This window comes from Rousettus aegyptiacus, unplaced genomic scaffold (genome assembly GCF_014176215.1).
Source record: "Rousettus aegyptiacus isolate mRouAeg1 unplaced genomic scaffold, mRouAeg1.p scaffold_m13_p_4, whole genome shotgun sequence".
Taxonomy (NCBI): Eukaryota; Metazoa; Chordata; class Mammalia; order Chiroptera; family Pteropodidae; genus Rousettus; species Rousettus aegyptiacus.
The window spans coordinates 157,289,304-157,307,261 of record NW_023416307.1 but is presented as its reverse complement, the minus strand read 5'-3'; the positions used below and the strand labels follow the sequence as shown (position 1 = coordinate 157,307,261).

At 54.9% G+C, this 17,958-nt stretch overlaps 1 long non-coding RNA gene across 2 annotated transcripts; it reads right to left on the bottom strand.

Annotated features, from left to right (window-relative positions):
- Window positions 1–10,547: 10,547 nt before the first annotated feature.
- LOC107504181 lies at window positions 10,548–17,345 on the bottom strand. 2 transcript variants are annotated; one of them, XR_004950556.1, is made up of 5 exons: window positions 16,756–17,345; window positions 16,327–16,592; window positions 12,072–12,301; window positions 11,021–11,203; window positions 10,548–10,772 (listed from the first exon to the last, which is right to left on the bottom strand). It is a non-coding gene; the product is annotated as an uncharacterized LOC107504181 (long non-coding RNA). The 2 variants fall into 2 exon arrangements; XR_001595406.2 differs by having other exon boundaries at window positions 16,327–17,345.
- Window positions 17,346–17,958: the final 613 nt, after the last annotated feature.

Sequence of the window (17,958 nt, the reverse complement as noted above, 5' to 3'; positions counted from 1 at the left end):
GATGGTCTCCTGCATTCTTTAAAATAACTCGATCATGACATGAGGCTGTCTCCTGGTGTCCCCAACTAGTTTAATCTCAGTGTCATTTCATTCAGCCTCTCCCGTGCCTTGCATTCAGACAGAATAAGCTTAGTCAATCTAGTAGACAAATATTTGTTTTAAGTTTTTTTTTTTCTTTAACTGATTCTTGCCAGAGTTGTAACAATCATCCCACGCCTCCTTCCACAGTTAAGCAAAAAGGACATTTTCTCCCCCAGTCTGCTTTTGTCATGGTCCTTAGAACTTGACAAAAAATCAAAGTATGGAACTGTGGGCCTGAGCGTCCGGGGAGCTTGGTGGAGGAGCAGGCACGCCGAGAAAAGATTTCACGGGTTATTACGCAATAACACTGGCTGCTGGGGGAGCAGCTCTTCGCCAAGGCTGTCTAACTTTTTAGAGCGGAGCAAGGTCTAAATGGATTTGCCATATCCTGTCTTATTGCTGCTGAAGGCAACATCCCATAATTATTTTCTACATCCTTCCTGGACTTCCTCTCACTGGGTGTGTTTGTGCGTGAATGAATTTTCGTGTTCCTTAGTCAAGCGGCTCTTATGAAAAAGAAAAAATTCCGTGGGAAATGACCCGGTCGAATATTTTTGCCTCGCCCCGGCTCCCTCCCAGAGGTGTCCTGATGTTTCCTGATGGCCAGTGCCATGCTCCAGACCGCACAGCGTCTCAGCCTTCCAGAACCCTCTGTCTTCTGGGGCCCAGGCAGGAACCTGCCCCAGCCCCCCAGGGAGCAATCAGCCAGGCAAAAGCACCACCTGCCTGCCCTGGCTGTTGGCTTCACATGTCACCTTCCCTGGCTCCTATGAGCCAGTGGGCTGGAGAGAACATTGCCTGGCTTGTGTGACGTGCAGAGTGCAGGGTCTGAAAGTTACGAACGACTGTCCGCCATTGACCTCGATTGTCTGCCGTTGACCTCAGGCAGCACGGTGTCCTGAAAGGAATCAGGAGGCGAACCCATGGGCTCTTCGACCAACTGGTGTCTGTCGCCTCCCGGGACCCGCTCACATCCCCCACAGCAGGCAGGTGGCCAACTGTGCGAGCTCCTCCTTCACCCAGCGCCCGGGGGCCCGGCCCTCCCGCCGGATGGGCCCCTGAATTCCTCCATGAACCGCTAGGCTTTTCCAGCCAGACTTTCTTACTGGTAAAAACTCAAACAAGTCGAATTTATCCTGGGGACGGAGCGCAGGGTTGAAATCAAGACCGGACTCGTTCCGCACACCCCTCTCTCCTGGCAGTGACTCAGGGAGTAGCTGTGGGGACACAGGAAGTGGTTGGAGCAAACCGAACTAAAAAAAGCTTTGAGGGTTCCACATGTAGTCAACCCAGAATCCTCCTGACTTCTGCCCCCGTCACACACCCCAAGGAGCAGCTGCCCCTCTGCCACCTTGCCCTGCTTGCTTGCCCTTGACCTTCCTCCAGCCCCGAGTCAGAAGCTCAGAGGGAGACAGAGCGGGGTGGGGGGAGTGCACCCCAGTCTTTTTGCCCACCGGAGACAAAGAGGGCCTCTGTTTTAAAAGGGGTGTGTGAGCGGGAGGGGGCGAGGGCTGAGCGGGGGGCCGGGAGAGGCGGCCGGAGGCAGGGGCGCGGCGGCCGGGGACAGCCGCCCTCAGACAGGGCGGGATCCGCCGGGATGGTCTCACCCAGCGCTGACCTGCCTGCCTGTTGACACAACGTCACGTTTCCGACTGCAGCCCTTTCGTGTGCGGCCCGGGGCTAAAAGCGGCTGCCGGTTCCTGGAAGCCGACGTGCCTGGCACAGCGTCAGCAGAAACCTGATCCCCGGGGAAGCTTGGCGGCCGCGGGATCGCTCGGCTGCCCCCCCACCCCCCAGACAGCGCCTGGCAGCGGCGCCGGCAGCACCCCTGCACCCCCTCGCGCCGGCCTGCGGGGGGCGGGGCAGGGAGCTGCACGCAGGCTGGGCGCCGGGGACAAGGGCCTAGTTAACGAGCAGGTAGCAGCTTCCCACGGGTCCGCGCTCATTAATGGAGCCTAACAACCTAGCAGCGCCATTACGAGCAGGTACTCTTAGAAGTCACATTGCGTAGATCCATAAAAGCTGGCTCAGAGAGGGGAGGGGATTTGTCCAAATCACACAGCCTCGGAGTCACCCCAACCATTCGTGGGATGGCGAGGATGTTGGGTTGTGGCCCTCCGTAATGGCATCCAAGGCGAAGGCTTTCACAGAATCTGGTTGTTTAATAACAACAACAATAAGAATAATTCATGATAATCCAAACACCGGACAGCCTCGACAAACAGCAACCACGGTCGTAGCACTTCCTGTGCGCCTGGCTCTCTTCTAAGCGTGCCTCGTGCAATAACTCAATTTTCACAGCAACCGCGTGAGGTAGATGTCATTAATAGTTCCCATACACGATTACCAAAACCCAGACACAGAGAGGTCAAGTAACTGGTGGAAGGTCACAGAGCCTAAGGGCCAACGGTGAATCGGAATTTAAACCAAGGTCATTTGGCTTCAGAGCCTCTGTGCTTAACTACAAAACTGCAGTGCCTTTCTCATTAGATGATAGTCGTACGATAATAACAATAACAATAACAGTAGTAGTGGTAAAACTAGAAATAACTACCACTGATACTACCGTATTTTCTCTAAGCCAGGCACTATTAAGCACCTTACGCGAGGGGTAAATGTTAAGATGCCCATTTTCAGAGCTCAGAGAGGGGCACTGCCTTGTCTGAGGTGACACGCAGGTAAAGGACGGGGTCATGCCCTTGCTTCTAAATGCAGCTGCGGTGACGGCCGGGCTGAAATGCACGTTATCTCGTTTAATGCACTAAATAGCCCCGCTGAGGGACCACTAAAGCTCAGGGTAAAATTCTTTGCCCAATTCTTTATTTGCTTCTTCACAAATGCCCCCCATGCCGCCACCACCGCACACGATTATCGGGGCATCATGGAGGGGGCGGGGGAACCAGAATCCAGGTTCGAGGAGGTTCTGTATCAAACAAAGGGTCCTGGGGTGGGGCGGGGACCATGCTTTTATGGCGTCTCCTGTAAGGTTAGGGGAGGAGCAGGGAGAGGGGCCTGGGCAGTAGCTACGCATGGACCATGTTGGGCCTGGCTTCTCCCCAGGACCGAGGGCGGGGGCGGGGGAGCCGAGATTGAGTTTCAGGCTCTCTGGCTGGAAAGGAGCCTGGGCCACTCCAGAGCCCAGGGCCCTGCTCCTGTCCCTCCTTGGTCCCCTCAGCCCACCCACGCCCTGGCCCAGCTGTCCAGCTGTTGGCCATCTCCCCAGGATGGGCCGGTGAGGGGTAAGCAGGGCCGGCGTCTCGAGCTGGAGCCTGACATACTGCTCGGTGTCTCCTCAGGCCTCCGGGTCCCGCTACATGGCTCCCAGAGACAGAGTGTGCTGAGTCCCCAAGTGATTTCATATAAAGACTATGTGTTAACGGGATCGACGTGTTCCCTTGAGAAGTCCCCAAGGTGCCACGTGGCATGGAGCGGGGGAAGGCTTGGACTTCTCACCCTCTTCAGCTGGAGCGGCTCCCTTTTCCTGTCTTATATACTGTGGTGGTTTGTTTAAACAAGAGCTCCACTGCTAAAAAAAAAAAAAAAAAAATCACAAACATGTTTGTAAGGCGCCAAACTACAGCCCCTTCCTCAGGCATGGCCTTCACCTCAGCTGCCTCTTTCTCCAGGATCCAGAGGGAGGCTGAGGCCACTCAAAGCCACCATCCCTCCCAGCACCACCCCCCTGTTTATCCCAAGCCATCTGTTTGGCCCGACTACCACAGCAGAACCTGAGCCGGGAGCAGCCTCTCCCATTGGCTGTGGAGGCCACTGACACGCTTGTCCCCGGCCAGGCCATCCAGTCTTGTGATGTAGCTGGATGTGGGCCCAAGGGCTTCTTCCGCTAGTGACCGGGGCCCTCCCTTCCTGGAGGAATCTTAGCAAAGACACTGAGGTAGGACATCAGGGGTGAGCTACCAGGCTGCTAGGTAGAGGCATCAGCCTGATCCTGTCGCCCGAGTGACGGGGACAACCAGCCTCGGCTACACCTGAGTCCCACCCAGGCCTGCTCTCATGCCCTCCGGCCACCTTGCAGGGGGCGAAAGGAAGAAACTCGTGCTCGTTTATTTGTTGGAAGAGTAAATATATTTTTCGAAACGGCATTATGGGTGACGGTATATGGAGAGGAGAGTTACGCAAAGGTGTCTGAGGAATTAAAGTAGGGGAAAAAAGGAAGAAAAATTACTCCCTTTCCAGGAAAAAAAAAAAAAGTGGGTTTCTTAAAGTTTTTAGTAAAATATCTAAAACGTTTTTATCTTTCTTTACTGGAGGATTTTTAAACACATACAAAAGTAGACAGAAACAACGACCCAATTTAAAAATGGTCAGAGGATCCGAATACGCATTTCTCTAAAGAAGACACAAATGGCCAAGAAGCACATGAAAAGATGCTCAACACCGTTAGTCATCAGGGAAATGCAAATCAAAGCCACAGCACATACCGCTTCACACCCACTAGGGCGGCTGTCGTAGAGAAAAACAAAACGGAAAATAACAAGTGTTGTCGAGGACATGGAGAGATTGGAACCTTCGAACACGACTGGTGGGAATGTCGACGACAGCTTGGAGATGCCTCAAAAAGTTACAGGTAGAATTTCCACGTAACCCTGCGATTCTGCGCCCAGGTGGGTACCAAAAAGGATTGAAAACGGTCGCTCCAGCAAGCACACGCAAGCACGCTCATAATGGCATTGTCTTTACGCTCGAAAACAGCTGAAACGTTCAGCAACAGATGAATGGAAAAACAAAAAGCGCTCTGTGGAGAGAGACGAGAGGCTTAAGGCGCTACCGCGTGGAGGAACCTCGCGGACATCATCATGCCCAGTTAAAGAGGCCCGACACAAAAAGTCTCATAGTACATGATTCATTTATATGAAATACTTGGAAATCGCTTCGAGGGCACAGGGCTTTTAATCTGAAGTTGGAGAAACGTTTTGGAACTAGATCAGGATGGCGGTCGCACCACATACGAATGTACTAAATGCCACTGAATCGTTCACTTAGAAATGGTTCGTTTTACGTGAACTTCACCTCAACGAATTATTTTTTCAAGTAGGCAGAAGAGTATAAGGAACCCTCTGAGCTTTAACAATCGCCAGTTCATGCTGGACCACTTTCGTACATCCCCTGAACACCCACCTGCCTCCCCTGCTCATAGATGATTCTGAAGCAAATCTGGACATCGTGTAATTTCATTTGTAAATGTTGCAATATGTAGCTCTGAAAAATAAGTATTCTTTAAAAAATTACTACAATAGCATTCTCACACCTTAAAAGATTTAACAATATTAGAAGGCAATTTTTTAAGACTAATTTTCTGAAAGAAGTACAGAATGGTTTTAAAATCTAAAAAAAAAAAAAAAAAATAGAAAAGATGATCAGGGAAAAAATTTGTACCTCTGTCCTGGGTCATCCTTTCATGTTGGTCCCTCTGACCCCACCAAAGTCACTCACAAGCAGGCAGGCGGGCACCGTTTTAGAGTTTATTAATGTTTATACATGCAAATATAAATGTGGGCTATCATTTGTCCCCTTTTTAATACAAAATTAAATGTTTTTACACTGGCTGTGCTCCATCTTTACCACTATATCTCAGGGAGCTTTCCCCTGAATACAGAGAAAAGTTTTTCACTCTTTTTTTTACAACCGTCTAGTATTTCATTGTCTAGATGTGCGATAATTTATTTGAGCACTTCCCTGTCACAGACATTTTGAATATTTCTGATCATTTGCTATGACCAACAGGCCCTCAGTGATTAATCTTATGCATATGTCATTTTGTCTGTGTATGACAATATTTATGAGACAAAGTCCCAGCAGTGAGATTGCTGAGTCAGCAGCATGAGCATCCGTCTCGTGCCCGTGGGCGTTGCCAGACCGTTGTCCAGGGGCTGTGACAGTCCTATTTAGCGATTCAGGAGCAGTCCCACCTGGGAGGCAGTTTGCAAGAGACGGCAGAAGTCTTGGAGCATGTGTATCACGAGAACGAGAGATTCTGCTTTCGGTTGTCATCGTAAGGGCTTATTGATTAGGTTTGCAAAGATTAAGCTACAAGGATGAACATCTCTGTGTCATTCTTAGTGAAAAAAAAAATGAAAATCAGAAAAATGGCCGAGAGGAGACGACTGGTTGAGTAATTTATGGTGTATGTAAATGCCGGCATGCTAAATAGTCATGGAAAATTATGTTGAGAAAGCGTATTATTATTTATTTATTTATTGTTAAGGGGGAAAAGGTAAGTCACAAAATGGCATGTTCAGAATGGCCTTATTTTTTAAGTCAAGAATAATATGTACACTTTTATACGTCCTCTCTCTGCCTCAGTTGTCCTTGAGGGCAGTAACAGCAGCTCCCTGAGTTGTCATGAGGATTAAATGAGCTAAAATCCCTGAGATGCTGAGACCCGTAACAGGCACAGAGGAAGCTCCGTGTCAGGGGTGGCTTAAACCCGGGCCGCCATCATTGTTATTATCCTTATCATCGTCTTATTATCGTTGTTATTTATATAACATTTGCGTAAGAAAAAGTTCTGGCAGACAATTCAACACAATTTTAACCATCCTAGCAGAACTTAGAGGTGCTGTTAACTTTGAGAATTTTAGCCGATCTATATATACAGATATATATATATATATTTTTTTACAGTGAACGTGTGCCGCTTCTGTGATATGTATTATATCAAGAAGGGCCGTAAAGAGGACAGGAATGGAATTCCGAGGTAGTCTTGGAAATCTGTACCCAGAAGAGGGTGTGGAAAGAAAGGGCAGCTGGCCTTTTGCTTCGCCAGCTCAGCGCTGGGCAGGGCCGGTCCTGACCAGTGGGAAGGGGCCAACGCCCTCTAGCGCACAGTGGAGGGGTCTGGGGAAGCTGTCCTCACCCACACGCCAGGCTTCCGGCAGGGACTTCAACAAGTAGAGTGAGGACGAAAGGTTATTTCACACTCTGTAGCCCATGAGGGTCTTAGGATGGGGGTCTGACTCATTTGCTCCCGTGCCCTAGTACCCATCCTGAGACAGAGCAGAAATTCAGTCAGCGTCCCCTGAATGAATAAGTCAATCTAGGCTCTGCTGTGGGATCTTGGGACCATTCTTTCACCTCCCTGAGTCTCAGATTCCTCTTCTGCCAAGTGGAGCATTAGGGATCTGGTAGAGACTGTTGTGGGGATGAAAAGAGAAATCCGAATGTAGAGGACATAGCACCTGTGCAGCTCACATCCGGTCTGTGGCAGGTGCGCAAGCATTTGTTGAATAAGCGAATACAAAGAAGGCATGAGACAGGAGCTTTTTCACACCAAACTGTAAATGACTGACATGCCATTCTTTCCTAAAAGAAGCTTTGTAGGGAATAAAGGGAGAAGCTAGAAGAGATCTAGTACATATCCCAGACTCTGATAAGTACGGTCCTAGGCGCTATGCATGCATCACCTTGTGTAATTTCCATGTTATACACATGGAAATTGAGACTCAGTGAGATCGCGTGACTTACCCAAGGACACACATCCAGGATTTGAACTGACATGTGACTCAGAGTCCTTCCTGAAGAGCCCCAGCTGTCACCGTGAACAATGGCACGAGGAGGGAAGAAGGTCCAGGGAGCCCATGGGTGACAAACCTCGCACTCCGCGTGGTGCTGAGTGGCCCAGTGGGCGGACCGAACGTGCTCAGGGCCCTAGGAAACAACCCCAGCTCCCTTTTAGCCCCCTCAAGTTAGAAAGTTCTTTCCTTTGGATAATGCAAAGAAAAGCATTGGGATCATCTCGTGAAGAAAATTGAAGACCTCACTGCGTTTCTCTACCTTTATTTTTAAGTTGAGCGTTGTTTTCCATTTGCATTTTCTAGGGGGAGGGAGACCAGGACGTCCACGCCTAAGGCTCATTCCCCTCTCACCCCCGGCCTGTCCGGACCTTACCCAGCCCATGCTGTGCCAGACCCCCAAGAGTATGAGGGACGTGAGGCTTGGCCCTCAACCCCCACCACACCCCTGCTTCCTTCAGGGCCCCCGAGGGCACATGCGGCTGTTTCCCAGGGCGGTGGCCTCTGCCCTGGACCTGTGGCTTCTCACGGACCAGCCTTTCAGACAAGGCAATCACTGCTCAGGCATGTTCCAAGCCAGCGGCTCGAGTCCCAGCCAGCCCGGGCCTGTCGCGATGAGTCAGCCTTTCACTGGGGAAAAACGTGGTGACTGGCCCGCAAGTCACTTTTTCCAGCTTGGCCCTTGTCCTGGGCTGGGTGTTGGGAGGCCTTTGTTTTTCCCTTTGGAATTTGCTGCCTATGAGGAGTCCCGAGAAGTCCTGGGAAGCGTGGGGGCTGGAATTTTGGGGGGTAGGAGACAGGTCAAGTTGCATCAGTTGAGCCCCGGAATGCCCCTCAGTGTGTCCGCCTGGTCCACATAAGAAAAAGTCCAGGCCGCAGAGCTTAAAGCTGCACCTGCTACACAGGTGAGGCTGGAACGGCGGCTGGGGGAGGCGTGTCTCCGACAGGTCCACCTGTCACCTTCCTCGGGCCGTGCTGGCACAGCAGCCACGAGGACCTGGGGCTTGGGGCACCCTGGGCCCCCTGCCAACTAGAGCGTGTTCCTGAAAGGCGATGCTCCCTCGGGCACCCTTACCTTCGGTGAACCTGCACCCCAGCTCTGTGCCAGGGGTCTGGTTTCAGCGCCGTCCACTTTACCATCCCTTCTGACTCACCTCCACTGTCCCTCAGGTTGGCGAGCCCTTCCCTGCGTGGCGGTGTTGAGACGGAGTCTCCCGGGGTGACAGATGGGAGAGGTGGTGACCGTCATCAGTCAGCAGCTGGCGAGGGTGTGTGAGGGCCGGGGCCGGCCCCGGGGGACTCTGCAGGAAACCAGCCTCGGCCTCTGAGGCCCTCGCTGAGAACCCACTCACCTTGGTGATTAGCGAGGATTAATTCCTCCGTCATTCATTCATTCATTCATTCATTCAGGTTTGGGGTCGCAGTAGCTCACAGGACAGTCACACTCCTGTCCTCATGAAGGGGAGCATCTGAGGGGACACGGATACTCCCCAGATAATAACATGAGCAGAAATCATGACCCATGCAAACATGAAGGAGGACGGGCCACTGACCGTCAGGGGGGTCGCCCGAACTGGGGCGGGTCAGTGGGAGTCGGCTGGTTCAGGCGGGGAAAGGGGTAAGAATGATGTTTGTTCTGGGTTGAATTGTGTCCCCTCCAAAAAAAGACATTGAAGTCCCAACACCCCAGTATCACAGAATGAGACTTAATTTGGGAACAGGGTCTGACAGAGGTGACCACGGTACCGTGAGGTCAGGAAGGTGGCCCCTCACCCGATCCGGCTGGTGTCCCTGTAAAAAGGGGGAGTTTGGACACAGGCAGGCACACAGGGAGGATGCCAGGCGAAGATGGAGGTGCAGGTTGGGGCGAGGCGTCTACGAGCCGAGGAACACAAGAGGTGGCCGGCGAGCCGGCGAGCCAGCGAGCCAGTGAGCCACCAGCCGGACGCTGGGCGGATGCCTGGAACACAGACCCCCTCATGGCCTCTGGGGGCGCCAACCTACCCACACCGGCCTCGCGGACTTGAGACCACACACCTCTGTTCTTGGAGGTGTGTGGTCCTGTGTTACAGCAGCCCAGAAAACGAATACGGTGTCCGGAACAGAACCGCAAATGCCGAAGACCTGAGGCGAGGGGATGAAGCAGGCTTGAGAAGGAAGGCTGCCCTGGCTGGGAGGCAGAGTCAAAGTTTCCTTTATCTCTGATGAGTGGGAAGTGGGCCAGGGCTGGCGCCTCCGGCGACAATAAAAATCACAATAAAAATAATCACCACCTTGAAGATGTACAGAATGCATGAGATAAGCCTGGGGAGGCAGGAAGTGGAGGAGCCGTTTGGAGGTGAAGATGAGGACGACAGAGCCTTCGCCCTGAGACAGGGAGAGGGACAGGGAACCTCAGAAGTCACAGGGCAGGCGACCCGGAGTCGAGTTCCAGCTTCGCGACCTTGGGCAGCTTGCTCTCCGTCTCTGCGTCCCAATTCTTTCATCTCTGATCTGGGACGGTCCGTGACCACAGGACTAGCAGTGTGACCGACATCGCCACCCCGTGCGTGATGGGCAGGGGGAGAGGCACAAGAAGAAGGAAAACAGCATCCGACATCGTCATTCTTGCTCGGACGGAACTTGCCGTCTCCTCGGGAGGTGACGTTCATTCAGCCCGGGAACGACGGAAGCGCCACGCGTGGCGAGCAGCGAGCAGCAGACGTTCTCGGCGGCTGAGGGGGGGCCTCGCTCGCGCGGTGCCGAGGCCTGGGCGGACCCCCCACCCCGGGCTGCGTCCACGCTGCGCCATTCGATCGCCACCGCCCCTGCGCTGCCCCCAGCGGATGGATCCGCTAACGAACACGTGACCTGAGCCGGCCAATCAGAACCCTGCCCTGATTTTTTGGTCTGGATCTACGGAAGAACATTCAGTTTCTCCCTGAGGAGCCGGGACAGTCTTGGTGGCACACGGAAGGCGCTGGTCTGAGGGGGTGGCGAGGACAGGCGGGGACAGAAAGACGGAAGCGGGGCGCGCACAGTGAGCTGCCCGCCGCCCCGGGGCCTGGCTGCTCCTGCGCTCCTCCCGCGTGTGCACGGGTCACCCCCAGATGCGTCGCCCCCAGATGCGTCACCCCGCGCTTCCCCTGTGCACCTCAGCCGTCGGAGAGAGGATTCCGTTGCCTGCAATGATAAGAGTTCGGGCTCGCACAGGCGTCCACGGTGCAAGCTATTTATGGATAAGGTGACAGAGACCCCCCCCATCCCTGCACGTAGCCCTAGCATGTGCTGTTGCAACAGGGACAAGAAGTCCCTGCCCTGAGGAGACTCTCGGTGGAGCCAAGGGATGCCATCCTCAGCCCGCGCAACACGAGGCGTTTGAGGTTCCACGAAGCCCCCGCCAATCTTAAAGGGCAGACGTTACCCCGCACCTGCCAAGCTGAGGAAACGGAGGCTCCTGGGCAGGTAGAAAAAAAATCTGTGTGTAAGTGGCCGAGCCACTGCAGGCCTTTGATCCTTAAGACGTGACGGCAGCAACCTTGGGTGGTTCAAGCTCTGATTAGGGAAGGAATAATCATCCTTCCCTCGTGGTGGGTTCATCAGTGAACATTTTCCTGCAGATAAGGAAGGGAACTTACCGAAGGTCAGAGGTCGGTGTGCAGTCTGAAGACAGGCATCAGCTTTTATCCCAAAAAGCCCAGTGATATTTGCACACGCGGTGCTGGATATCAATGAGATGCCCGATAAATGTTCGCTAAAAAAGGATATCCTTGTTGTTGAGGGCCTACTATGTTCTAAATATTTGCGGGTGTCCATTCAGCTGCCTGCCCCCCAGCCTTGAGAGGCTCTTGCTATTATGCTCGTTTCAGAGGCAAAAGGGTGAGGCAGAGACGGGAGGTAGCTGACTGACCTAGGCTTACATGGCCGGCGTCAGCGCGACCAGCAGCCGCCTGGCTTTCCTGCGCGCTCCTGACCACTGGACGGGCCCACCTGACCACTGGACTGGCCCACCTACTTTTGAGTGAGTGAATGAATAGATGAATGAACGGAAGCGTGCCAGGCAGCCATAGACACACGCGTACACACGTGCTCGAGGAGAGCCATGGCGTAGCGAGGCCCGGAGAAATTTAAATGCCAGAAAACTCTGCAAAGAAGAGAGTAGTGAATGAGCCTTAAACTTGGGTCGGACTTTTGTACGTCAAGAGAAAGAGATGGACGCTTGCGTCTGGTCTCTCCTTATTGTCGGGTGGACATAGTAATCGCTTGCATGCCTCGAGAGCTCTCTCTGTGCCCTGCACCCCCGCCCCCCTTATCTTCTGGATCTTCCCACCCTCTCAGTGTCAGAGCCCTGTCTAATCGGTCTCTGGGCACCCCACTGCCTTCGATTGCCGTCCACACGAAGGTCAGCCTCATCCGTCTTCTCTTCAAAGCCACAGAATCTTCCCCTTGATAACAACCAAAGTTTCTAAGGCAAAAACTGACCTATACTTGTGGCGTCCAAAGATCCAGATAGTGGAGGCCAGAAAGACCTGGCACTCCAGCCTGTGAGGCAGCTGAGACCCAGCCCTGGACCAGACCCACGAAGGAGGGGGGTCTGCCGCAGTGGGCATGGCGGAGCTCGGGGCAGTCACCGTATCTGCTGGCCGCCTTCGCCGGACGACTAGATTTCACTCGCTATCTGCACGGCTGATCTCTGGAGCATCCACTTCACCCTGGCGAGGAAACTGACTGCTTGTTAGTCTTGAGACCCAGCCAACCGCAAGACAAGAAAAGGCACATCCCAACTTCAAAGGGCTGCTGAGGACCAAGGCCGGGAGCAGAGAGCCTGGCACCCCCACGCTCAACACAGTCACCTCGGGACCCAGCCTGGGCAAGGCGGGCCGAGGCGCTGGCCTGCAGGCTGCAGGGGGCACTACGCTTTGGAGGGGAGATTTAGCAGGAATTTACTTTCCTTATGGCCTCGTCTTTGGGGAGAATGACCTTTGGAGTCTTTCGGGGGAAGCCCAGGGATAAGTGTCCTTTGGAAGAAAAATGGCCCTTAAAAAAATGCACCCTCATCTTAGACACACGAGGACTTCAATAACACTAGATCACTGTCTGTGAGTGGGACCCTGCTGCGCACTTCACACGCGTGACCTCGCCTGATGCTCAGGGACACCCTGCTGGAGAGAGCAAGGTGCTCCTCATTACGGCATGGGGGAAACTGAGGCTCGGGGTCGTTTTCAAGTCACACAGCTAATAAGAGGCAGGGCCAGCAGTCAAACGTAGGCCTGACGCCAAATTCCTCGCCGTTAACCACACAGGCGCCCCAAACCCCGGGCTTTTCTCTCCTCCACTCACCCAGCAAATATTTCTTAAGCACCTACTGTGTGACAGGCTCTGATTAGGTGCGGGGATTCAGCTGTGCGTAATAAACAGCATGCGCTGTATCAGCAAAACAGAAGGGACGCGGGAAGGCTGACCATCCCCAGTTCCCGGACGGAGCCCGGAGGTGAGCGCTCCTTGTCGGCTAAGCCCAAATCCCTTGTCTTGCGTTTGTCACTTGATGAGTGTTTCTTGAGAACCTACTGGGGGTCAGGCGCTGTCCCAGGCGCTGGCACCCCAGGGGTAACTGGACCCTCCGCGGTCCCTGCCTTCGGGGAGCGTCACACTGCTCACGTCCTCCTCACCTGTGGCTCCGGGGACCTGAGCTGGCCTGACCTGCGCCCCTGGGAGGCCGAAGCCGCTTCCCAGACCAGCCTGGGACAGAAGGCACGAGGCCAGCGGTGCGTGAAACAACAGCGTCAGCCCAGGGCCGGGCTCACAGGTGCCCTTTGCCCTCCCTCCCCGATGGTGACCCCCGACCCCAAGTGCGTTAGAAGGAGCCCAGGGTGGAGGCCAGAAGCCCTGAGTCTCGATGAGCCCTGTGACTTCCAGCCAGTCATTGAGACGGTCCCAGTGTCACTTCGCGCACAGGTAAAATGGAAATAAAGCGCCGGGCTCGCTGGCGGGTCTGCGGGACTGTGGCGGCGGCAAAGGGGACGATGCGACGTGAGCCTTTGCGCTCGTGTTTCCTCCGTCCCTGCATCCCGCCTGGGCGCCGCCCAGCCCCGCAGCCCCCACGGCTGCCTGTTTCAGAACGGCGCCTGGAAACGCATTCGCGTGAAGGCGTCAATAACTGAGGCCCTTCCAGGTCTTGCCTCTCGCAGGCCTGGAGGCTTTTTCATAAGGAAAAACTTCTGATTCCAGCCAAAATGGAATAAGGGGGGCCAGATGTACTCCCCTCCCCGAAACTGTGAACAAGTACCCTCCCCACACCCTTGTACAAAACTCTGTAATATTTAAGAGTGAAAGCATCCGGTGTGTCCCGTGAGGCGAAACTCCCGAAGTCTGCCGCCCAAGCGAAAGAATTCCGGGGGGCGCATCTGGGGCTGGAGCCGAAGCCCGCCGCGGCCAGGGCCTTCGCCCGCTCTCCTCTCCGCTGTCACTCCAGCGCTCAGAGTAGTGCCTGGCACATGGCAGGCCCTCGACAAGGTTCGGGGACGAGGAAGGAGGGGCAGGACTGCCCGGCAGCAGGGAAGGCCATGGGAAGCGCTATTCTGGGCTGGGGTCCCTGCCAGAGCCCTCGACTCTCTCAGGCTGAAAGCCGGCCTGACTCTGGGGAGATGGGACCCCAACACGGCGCGGCCCCTGGGGGAGATGGCCCTGTCCCCACACGGGGAGGAAGAGGAAGGCTGTTACCCGGTGATAAGCATCGCTGTGAACGGCTCCTCCCCACAGCCGACCTGTTGACTGGGAGGCGGGACCCGGTTTTCTCCACCCTGAGCGCTGAGAGACCTCATCGCTGGCTCAAGACAGGATGGGGAAGGCTGGGGTCAAGGCCCGGAGACAAGTCGTGTCAGACCCGGGGTGGGCGCTGTGGGGGACGGGCTCTGCAGGTGTCGTATGGATCTGCTCCTTTCTTGGTTAATTCTTCTATTTTCCACAGAGCGCTTTGGGTCATGCCTCATGCATGGCAGGTCCCGAGACAACAACGAAAATGAGGGTGATTAAAGTAATTGTAAAAGTCACCATTTTCTGAATGGTTATTTCAGAAAGCAGCGCAGGGGCGGCCGGAGCCGGCCTGCTCTGCCTCCTCGCCTCGTGGAGCCGCCGGCCCGTGCCTGGCCCTCGCGGGGCCTCCCTCCGCGTCCTTGTCTCTGAGGGAGGGTGTTGTCCTGAGTTAACACACTTAAAGCACTGAGAGCGGAATTGAGTATTCCCTTGCCCCGCGTCCCGTTAAACACCTTCCAACCTTTTGCTAAAGGGGCGGATGGCACCGTGGGGAAGGGCGCTGCTGGAACCTGGGCACCCCTTCTTCCCTGTCACTCACCTTCTCGGAACCTCAGTTCCCTCGTCCGGCTAGTGATGCGAAGGAGACCTCGTGACGGCAGGGAGTTCCCTGCTGCTCACTCCTTCCTCCCCAGGGCCTTCGGCCGAACGCTTCTTTATTCTTTTATTTTTTTTCCACCTACAGCACCTGATAGTCTTCGGTGGTCTCCCATCCGAGGACTAACCACGTCCAACCCTGCTTAGCTTCCAAGATCAGACAAGACCGGGCATGTTCAGGGTGACGTGGCCGTAGACTAAACATTTCTTTAACGTACGAGTGAATTTACGGTAATCTGACCGTCTGCAGAATGGGCCTGGCCCAGTGAAACATGAAAAGGGCCGGGTGGGGGGACTTGTTGAAAATTATTAAGCATTTCTAAGCAGCCATGGCTGAGTGTATAACCTAGTGTGGGGCCCTTGTACACGACTGCCCAGCCGCCCGCCCAACGAAGCTGGCTCTGATGACGATCCCCGTCCCCTCGTGGCGATGTGAGGACGAAGTGAGTCAAGGCACGTAAGGGAATTACTATGTGCTTGGCCCGGGGCAGGCCCTCGGTGTCAGCTGATACCACTCCTATCGTATTTCGCGCTCACCCACAGCCTTGTGAGAGCAGACAGGTGTTAGCCCACTGCACAGGTGAGGGGGCCGAGGCTCCGGGAGGTGGTTCAGTGACTTGCTCACAGCCCCGGTGGTTACAGGCGATGGGGGTAGGACTTGAACCCCGGTCAGACGATGCCGACTCCACTGTGAGGGACTAGCTAGCGCAGGGAGGATGGAAGAAGCCTCAAGGGGACAGGGAGGCAGGTCGCGGGTCTGCACAGCTGCTCCTGCCTTTAGGGCTGATCTGCCGATTGTCTGGGGTTTGTTCCTGTCACTCGGTGGAGAACCCATCGGCCAGACAGGCTCCTTAGCTCCTTGGTGTGAGCTGTTACCCATGGCACACTGAGCGGAGGGGGCTGCGGCCAGCAGCGAGCCAGGTGAGTCACCCCTGCCCGAGCCCGGCTCGGAGTCAGGACTGTGACCTAGACCAAAGGGGCAGAGTCCCAGCCAGACATGAAGGCCCGGATTTACAGATTAAAATCCAGCCACTGCCACTGATGGCCCCTGCCCACCTCATCCCCTCCTCATGGTCCAAAGGTGACCATGGCCCAGGCCTACCCACTGCCACGACCCCTGTGCCAACTTCCGTCCCTCCTGGGGCCTCCTGGAAACCAGGTTCATGCCCCCCGCCCCCCACCCCAGGGCCTTTGCTATTGCCATTGGCTCTGCTGGGAACAGCCTTTCCCAGGCTCCTTCTCACCCAATCCAAGCCTGGCTCCAATGTCACCCCTGAAAACAAGCCCTCCCACGCCCTCCTTTCCAGAACAGCAGCTCGCTCACGCTCACCGTGCGTCTCCTGCCCGGCTCGTGCCCCATGCCACTCTGCAGTCACCTTCCTTTCTGACTGGCTTATTCGTTCACAGTCAGACGCCCTTCACTACTGCAGACACAAATAGACCCGAGGGTGTGGACCTTGTCCAGGGCTCTGTCCATCACCTACTGCACCGGCCACCATACGGCAGTGACTCGACAACAATCTGTCAAATTGGTGGACAAACGGCTACATGACATCAGGAAAACGATTTACGCTCTTCGAGCCTCAGTTTCCACGTCTGTAAAATGGGATTAATACTTGTTTCAGATTAATCTTAACATGGACGTGTGGATTAAATAAGGCTGCCGTTTGTTGAAGGGCGCAGCATGTGCCGTGCACGGTGCTGGATACAGAAAATCTGGCGTCTGGAAAGTGCTTGATCAAGGACAGCCGTTACTTACACTGTTCCCACTGCTGCTACCACTCAGCTTCACAGATCGGGGTCCCTGAACTGAGGGGCTGGACCCAGGATCCTGAGATGTCCCCGAAGAGTCACCATGGCCACTCAAAGCAGGGAGACACTCCCGGGGTCAGAAGCAGACACGGGCACTTTTGGAAAGAAAGCTCGCCTGAAATTCAGAGGGTCCCTCCCTTCTGGATCCTTCCGTTCCGTTCTCTCCTGACCATTCCATCCCGCTCCACCCCGCTGGGCCCCGCCCTTCCCAACCACACTCTAAGAATAAACCCCACACCCTGCGCGCCCTGGTGTCACAGCTTCCTGCCCCTATGGTCACAGCTGCGTGGGCCCCGAGGGGTTTTCCAGCTCAGGGCAATGCTGGTGGGACTGGAGGCGACAGGGCCGGACAGCAGCTGTGATGCAGGCCCAGGACCAGGAAAACCCCAGGCGGAGGCCCCTGGGAGGGGAACCAGGCTTCGCCCAGTGCCCGGGCTGGCGGTGGCTGGCTGTCAGCACAGGCTGCCCTGGCTGCGGGCCAAGGGCCTCCAGACCGTCCAGGCCCAGAACAAGAAATTCCACTTCGTGTCTGGAAAAATCTATGGCCGGGCTGGATGCAAAGGGATTCCAGCCTAGGGACCCACCCAGCCCTTGAGGAAGTCTTGTTTTCTTCCTCCTTCTCTTCCCCTTCAAACGGTCACCAAGGACTCTCTGGTGTCCTGCGCTCACCCTGACACCGTGCCGGTCAGACAGCATCCCAGAGAGCTATTTCCTCTCCCAGTCTCTCTCTTCTGATCTCCACTCCCGATCTCTATCTACCTCTTCCACACCTGTCGAGGGGCCTGGTCTCTAGTCCTGTTCTGGTTCTCACTTCTCTGCGCCTCAGTTGCCCATCTGTAAAATGAGGTCCCAAACGGTCCCTTTCGGCTCTGACATTCCACAATTCAAAGTCGCAAGATGCAAGCATGAGGCTCCTTACGGGACCGTGTGCCCTCCACACGCACCAGGCCCCCAGGACTGGAGTTCACACGCGGCAGGACCCTGTGCCTGGGGCCTGGTCTCCGTGATGGACAGATATAAGATGCTTGGAGGGCTAAGGGGCAAAGTGTCTAACATGGAGCTTTCTAACACCATACAGGTGTATATTAAAAGGAAGCCATTATGCATTTAGTGGACAAGACCAAGACAAAATCTAAAGAAAAAGTGGCCG